Below are 6,000 nucleotides of genomic sequence, written 5' to 3' on the forward strand. Positions count from 1 at the left end.
AATGGGGTGGCCCCTTTATCTAGGGTTAGGGTCCCCAGGGGTTTGGCCCCTGGAACAAGTATTAGGTGACCCAGGGGTTTGGACCCTTCAGGTACGGTTAGGTGACCCAGAGGTTGGGCCCCTGGAGCTCTGGTTAGGGCCCCCAGGTGTTCTACCCCTGGAGCTAGTGTTAGGGGACCTAGGGCTTGGGCCCCTAGAACTATGGTTAGGGCCCGTAGAGGTTGGGCCCCTGGATGTTGGGTTAGGGCCAAAGGGGTTGGGCCCCTGGAGCTAGGGTTATGGCCCCCATGGGTTGGGCCCCTGTAGGCAGGGTTAGGGGACCCAGGGGTTGGGCCCTTTGAAGCTAGGGTTAGGGCCCCTAGGGGTTGGGCCGCTGGAGCTAGGGTTAGAGTCCCCAGTGGTTAGGCACCTGCAGCTAGGGTTAAGGGACCCAGGGGTTGTGTCCCTGGAGCTAGGGTTAGGGGAAAAAGTGGTTGGGACCCTGGAGGTAGGGTTTTGGCCCCCAGGGATTGGGACCCTGGAGCTGGGGTTAGGGGAACCAGGGGTTGGGCCCCTGGAGCTAGGGTTAGGTCCCCCAGGGGCTGGACCACTGGAGCTATGGTTAGTGGACACAGGGGTTGGGCCCCCGCAGCTAGGGTTAGGGCCCCAAGGTGTTGGGCCCCTGCAGCTATGGGTAGGGCCCCCAGGGGTTGGTCCCCTGGAGTTACGGTTAGGAAACCCAGGGGTTGGGCCCCTGCAACTAGGGATAGAGACCCCAGGGGCTGGGTCCCTGGAGATAGGGTTAGGGGACCCAGGGGTTGAGCCCCTGGAACTAGGGTTATGGGACCCAGGGGTTGAGCCCCTGGAGCTAGGATTATGGCCCCCAGTGGTTGGTCCCCTGGAGCTAGGGTTAGGGTCCCCAGGGGTTGGGCACCTGGAACGAGGGTTAGGGGACCCAGGGGATGGGCCCCTGGAGCTAGCGTTATGGCCCCCAGGGGTTGGGCCCCTGGAGCTAGGTTTAGGGGACCCAGCTGTTGGGCCCATGGAGCTAGGGTTAGAGCCCCCAGGGGTTGGGAACCTAGAGCTGGGGTTAGGGCCCCCAGCATTTGGGCCCCTGTTGCTAAAATTAGGGTCCCCAGGGGTTGTGCCCCTGGAGCTGGGGTTAGGGGACCCAGGGGTTGGGCCCCTGTTCATAAAGTTAGGTCCCCAGGGGTTGGACCCCTGGAGCTAGGGTTAGAGTCCCAAGCGGTTTGGTCCCTGGAGCAAGGGTTAGGGGACCCAGGGCTTGGGCTCCTGGAGCTAGGGTTATGGCCCGCAGGGGTTGGGACATGGAGCTTGGGTTAGGGGACCCAGGGATTGCGCCACAGGAGCTAGGGTTAGGGCCCCCAGGGGATGAGCCCCTGGAGCTAGGGTTAGGGGACCCAGGGAATGGGCACCAGAAGCCCAGGATTAGGGCCCCTGGCGGTATGGTTAGGGCCCCAGTGGCTGGGACCCTGGAGCTAGGGTTAGGGGATCCAGGGCTTCGGACCCTGGAGCTCGGGTGTGGGCTCCCAGGGGTTGGCCCCTGGAGCTAGGGTTAGGGCCCCCAGGGGTTGGACCCCTCGAGCTAGGCTTAGGGTCCTCAGGGGTTGGGCCCCTGGAACGAGGGTTTGGGAACCCAGGGGATGGACCCCTGGAGCTAGGGATATGGCCCCCAGGGGTTGGGCCCCTGGAGCTAGGCTTAGGGCCCACAGGGGTTGGGCCCTGGAGCTCTGGTTAGGGGACCCAGGGATTGGGCCCCTGGAGCTAGGGTTAGGACCCCCAGGGGATGAGCCCCTGAAGCTAGGGTTAGGCAACCCAGGGACTGGGCCCCTGGAGGTAGGGTTAGGGCCCCAGGGGTTGGGCCCCTGGAGCTACGGTTAGGGGACCCAGGGAATCGGCCCCTGGAGCTAGGGTGTGGACTCCCAGAGGTTGGAACCTGGAGCTAGGGTTAGGGCCCCCAGACGTTGGGCCCCTGGAGCTAGGGTTATGGGACCCAGGGGTTGGGCCCCTGGAGCTCGGGTTAGGGGAAAAAGTTGTTGGGACTCTGGAGCTAGGGTTTGGGCCCCCAGGGGTTGGGACCCTGGAGCTAGGGTTAGGGGACGCAGCGTTGGGCCCCTGCAGCTAGGGTTAGGGTCCCCAGGGTTTGGACCACTGGAGCTATGGTTAATGGACTCAGGGGTTGGGCCCCTGCAGCTAGGGTTAGGGCCCCCAAGGTTTGGGCCCCTGCAGCTAGGGGTAGGGCCCCCTAGGGGTTGGTCTCCTGGACCTAGGGTTAGGAAACCCAGGGGTTGGGCTCTGCAACTAGGGATAGAGCCCCCAGGGGTTGGGTCCCTCGAGCTAGGGTTAAGGGACCCAGGGGTTGGGCCCCTGGAGCTAGGAATAGGGGACCCAGGGCTTCGGCCCCTGGAGTTAGGGTTAAGGGACCCAGGTGTCGGGCCCCTGGAGCTAGGGTTAGGGGACCCAGGGTTTAGGTCCCTGGAACGATGGATAGGAGACCCAGGGGATGGTCCCCTGGAGCTAGGGTTATGGTCCCCAGGGCTTCGGCCCCTAGAGCTAGGGTGTGGGCCTCCAGGGCTTGGCCCCTGGAGCTAAGGTTAGGGCCCCCAGGGTTGGGCCCTTTTAGCTAGGGTTAGGGTCCCCAGAGGTTGGGCCCCTGGAACGAGGGTTAGGGGACCCAGGGGATGGGCCCCTGGAGATAGGGTTAGGTCCCCAGGGGTTCGGCTAGGGCCCCAAGGGGTTTGGTCCCTGGAGCAACGGTTAGAGGACACAGGGGTTGGGCCCGTGGAGCTAGGGTTAGGGCTCACAAGGGTTGGGCCCTGGAGCTAGAGTTAGGACCCCCAAGGGATGAGTCCTTGGAGCTAGGGTTAGGGTCCGCAGGGGTTGGGCCCCTGGAGATGGGGTTAGGGCCCCAGGGGTTCGGCCCCTGTACCTAGGGTTAGGGGACCCAGGGCTCGGCCCCTGGAGGTAGGGTTAGGGGACCCAGGGGTTGGTCCCCTGGGGCTAGGGTTAGAGCCCCCAGGGGTTAGGTCCCTGGAGCTAGGGTTAGGAGACCCAGGGGTTGGACCCCTGGAGCTAGGGTTAGGGCCCCCAGGGGTTAGACCCCTGGAGCTATGGTTAGGGTACCCAGAGGTTGGGCCCCTGGAGCTAGTGTTAAGGGGTTGGGTCCCTGGAGCTAGGGTTAGGGCACACAGGGGAAGGAGCCTGGAGCTAGGGTTAGGGGACCCAGGGGTTGGACCCCTGGAGCTATGGTTAGTGGGACAAGGGGTTGGGCCCCTGGAGCTAGGTTTAGGACCCCCAGGGGTTGGGCCCCTTTAGCTAGGGTTAGGACCCCCAGGGGTTGGGCCCCTGTAGGTGGGGTTAGGGAAGCCAGGGACTGGGACCCTGGAACTAGTGTTCTAGCCCCCAGGGTTTGGGCTCCTGGAGCTAGGGTTAGTGGACCGAGGAGTTGGTCCCCTGGAGCTAGGGCTAGGGCCCACAGGGATTGAGCACCTGGAGCTAGGGTTAAGGGACCGAGGGGTTGGGCCCCTGGAGCTAGGGTTAGGGTCCCCGGGGGCTGGGCCCCTGGAGCTAGAGTAATGCCCCCCAGGGCCTGGGTCCCTGGAGCTAGGGTTAGGGCCCCCAGGGGTTGGGCCCCTGGAGCTAGGGTTAGGGGACCCAGGGGTTGGGCCCTGGAGCTAGGTTTAAGGCCCCCAGAGCTTGGGCCCATGGAGCTATGGTTTGGCGACCAAGGGGTTGGGCCCCTGGAGCAAGGGTTAGGGGACCCAGGGGCTGGACCCCTGGAGCTAGGGTTAGGGGACACAGAGGTTCGACCCCTGGAGATAGGGTAAGGGCCCCCAGGTGTTTGGCCCCTGGAGCAAGGGTCAGGGGACACAGGGGTTGAGCCCCTGAAGCTAGGGTTAGGGCCCCCGGTGGTTGGGCCCCTGGAACTAGGGTTAGGCCCCCCCAGGGGTTGGGTCCCTTGAGCTAGGGTTAGGGCCCCCAGGGCTTCGGCCCGTGTAGCTAAGGTAAGTGCTCCCAGGGCTTGGGCCCCTGGAGCTAGGGTTAGGGCCCTCAGGGCTTTGGCCCCTGGAGCTAAGGTAAGGGCTCCCAGGGCTTGGGACCCTGGAGCTAGGGTCAGGGGACCTAGGGCTTCGGCCCCTGGAGCTAGGGTGTTGGCCCCCAGGGGTTGGCCCCTGGAGCTAGGGTTAGGGCCCCCAGGGGTGAGCCCCTGGAGGTAGGGTTAGGGGACCCAGGGGTTGGGCCCCTGGAGCTAGGGTTAGCGCCCCCAGGGGTTGGGCCGCTGGAGCTAGGATTAGGGCCCCCAGAGGTTGAGCCCCTGTAGCTAGGGTTAAGGGACCCAGGGGTTGGGCCCCTGGAGCTAGGGTTAGGGGATCCATGAGTTGGGACTCTGGAGCTAGGGTTAGGGCCCCCAGGGGTTGGACCCCTGGAGCAATGGTTAGTGGACCCAGGGGTTGGGCCCCTGTAGGTGGGTTAGGGCCCCCAGGGGTTGGGCCTCTGCAGCTAGGTTTACGATCCTCAGGGGTTGGGCCCCTGAAGCTAGGGTTAGGGAACCCAGGGGTTGGGCCCCTGGAGCTAGGGTTAGAGCCCCAGGGTTTTGGGCCCCTGGAGCTAGGGTTAGTGGACCCAGGGTTTGAGCCCCTGGAGCTAGGGTTAGTGCCCCCGATGGTTGGGCCCCTGGAGCTAGGGTAAGGCCCCCCAGGGGTTTGGTCCCTGGAGCTAGGGTTAGGGGACCCAGGGGTTTTACCCTGGAGCTAGGATAAGGGGACACAGACGTTGGACCCCTGGAGCTAGGGTTAGGTTTTCCAGGGTTAGGGCCCCTGGAGCTAGAGTTAGTGGACCGAGGGGTTGGGCCCCTGGAGCTAGGGTTGGGGCAACCAGGGATTGGGCCCCCGGAGCTAGGGTTAAGGCCCCCAGAGTTTGGGCCCCTAGAGCTAGGCTTATGGGACCCAGGGTTTGGGCCCCTGTAGCTAGGGTTAGGGGACCCAGGGGCTGGACCCCTGGAGCTAGGGTTAGGGGACCCAGGGGATGGACTGCTGGAGGTAGGATTAGGGGACCCAGGGCTTGGGCCCCTGGAGCTTGGATTAGGGCCCCCAGGGTTTGGGCTCATGGAGCTATGTTTAGGGCCCACAGGGCTTGGGCCCCTTGAGGTAGGGTTCGGGCCCCAGGGGTTGGGCCCTCGGAGCTAGGATTAGGGGACCCAGGGCTTAGGCCCCTGGAGCTAGGGTTTGGGCCCCCAGAGATTGGGCCCCTGGAGCTAGGGTTAGGGCCCCCGGGGGTTGGGCCCCTGGAGCTAGGGTTAGGGGACCCAGGGGTTGGGACCCTGGAGGAAGAGTTAGGGCCCCTAGGGGTTGGACCCCTGGAGCTATGGTTAGCGGACCCAGGGGTTGGGCCCCTGCAGCTAGGGTTAGGGCCCCCAGGGGTTGGGTCCCTGGAGCTTGGGTTAGGGGACACAGGGGTTGGTTCCCTGGTGGTAGGGAGAGGGGACCAAGGGGTTGGGCCCTTGGAGCTAGGGTTAGGGACCTCAGGGCTTGGGCCCCTGTAGCTAGGGTTAGGGGACCTAGGGCTTGGGCCCTTGGAGCTAGGTTTCGGGCCCCCAGGGTTTGGGCCCCTGGAGCTAATGTTAGGGCCCCGAGGGCTTGGGTCCCTGGAGCTAGGGTTAGGAGACCCAGGGTTTTGGCCCCTGGAGCTATGGTTAGGGACCGGAGGGGTTGGGTCCCTGGAGATAGGGTTAGGGCCCAAGGGGTTGGGCCCCTGGAACTAGGGATAGGGGACAGAAGGCTTCGGCCTCTGGAGCTAAGGTGTGGGCCCCCAAAGGTTCGGCTCCTGGAGCTAGAGTGAGGGCCCCCAGGTTTTGGGCCCCTGGAGGTAGGTTTAGGGAACCCAGGGGTTGGGCCCCTGGAGCTAGGGTTAGGGCTCCCTGGGGTTGGACCGCTGGAGCTAGGGTTAGGTCCCCCAGAGTTTGGGCCCCTGGAGCTAAGTTTAAGGGACCCAGGGGTTGGG

General features: G+C 64.8%; 1 long non-coding RNA gene across 3 annotated transcripts in view; it reads left to right on the forward strand.

The window, feature by feature from the left end:
- LOC127053677 (uncharacterized) overlaps positions 1-5,446 on the forward strand; it is a 28,283-nt gene extending 22,837 nt beyond the window's left edge. Inside the window, exons 1-3 of one of the 3 annotated variants that reach the window (XR_007775105.1) lie at positions 976-995; positions 4,972-5,039; positions 5,435-5,446. This is a non-coding gene — a long non-coding RNA (uncharacterized LOC127053677). Of the gene's footprint in view, positions 1-975; positions 996-3,263; positions 3,284-4,971; positions 5,040-5,434 lie in introns of those variants that run through there. The other 2 variants (XR_007775106.1, XR_007775104.1) reach the window with 2 other exon arrangements.
- The last annotated feature ends 554 nt before the right edge of the window (positions 5,447-6,000 follow it).

This window comes from Gopherus flavomarginatus, chromosome 6 (assembly GCF_025201925.1).
Source record: "Gopherus flavomarginatus isolate rGopFla2 chromosome 6, rGopFla2.mat.asm, whole genome shotgun sequence".
Lineage (NCBI taxonomy): Eukaryota > Metazoa > Chordata > Testudines > Testudinidae > Gopherus > Gopherus flavomarginatus.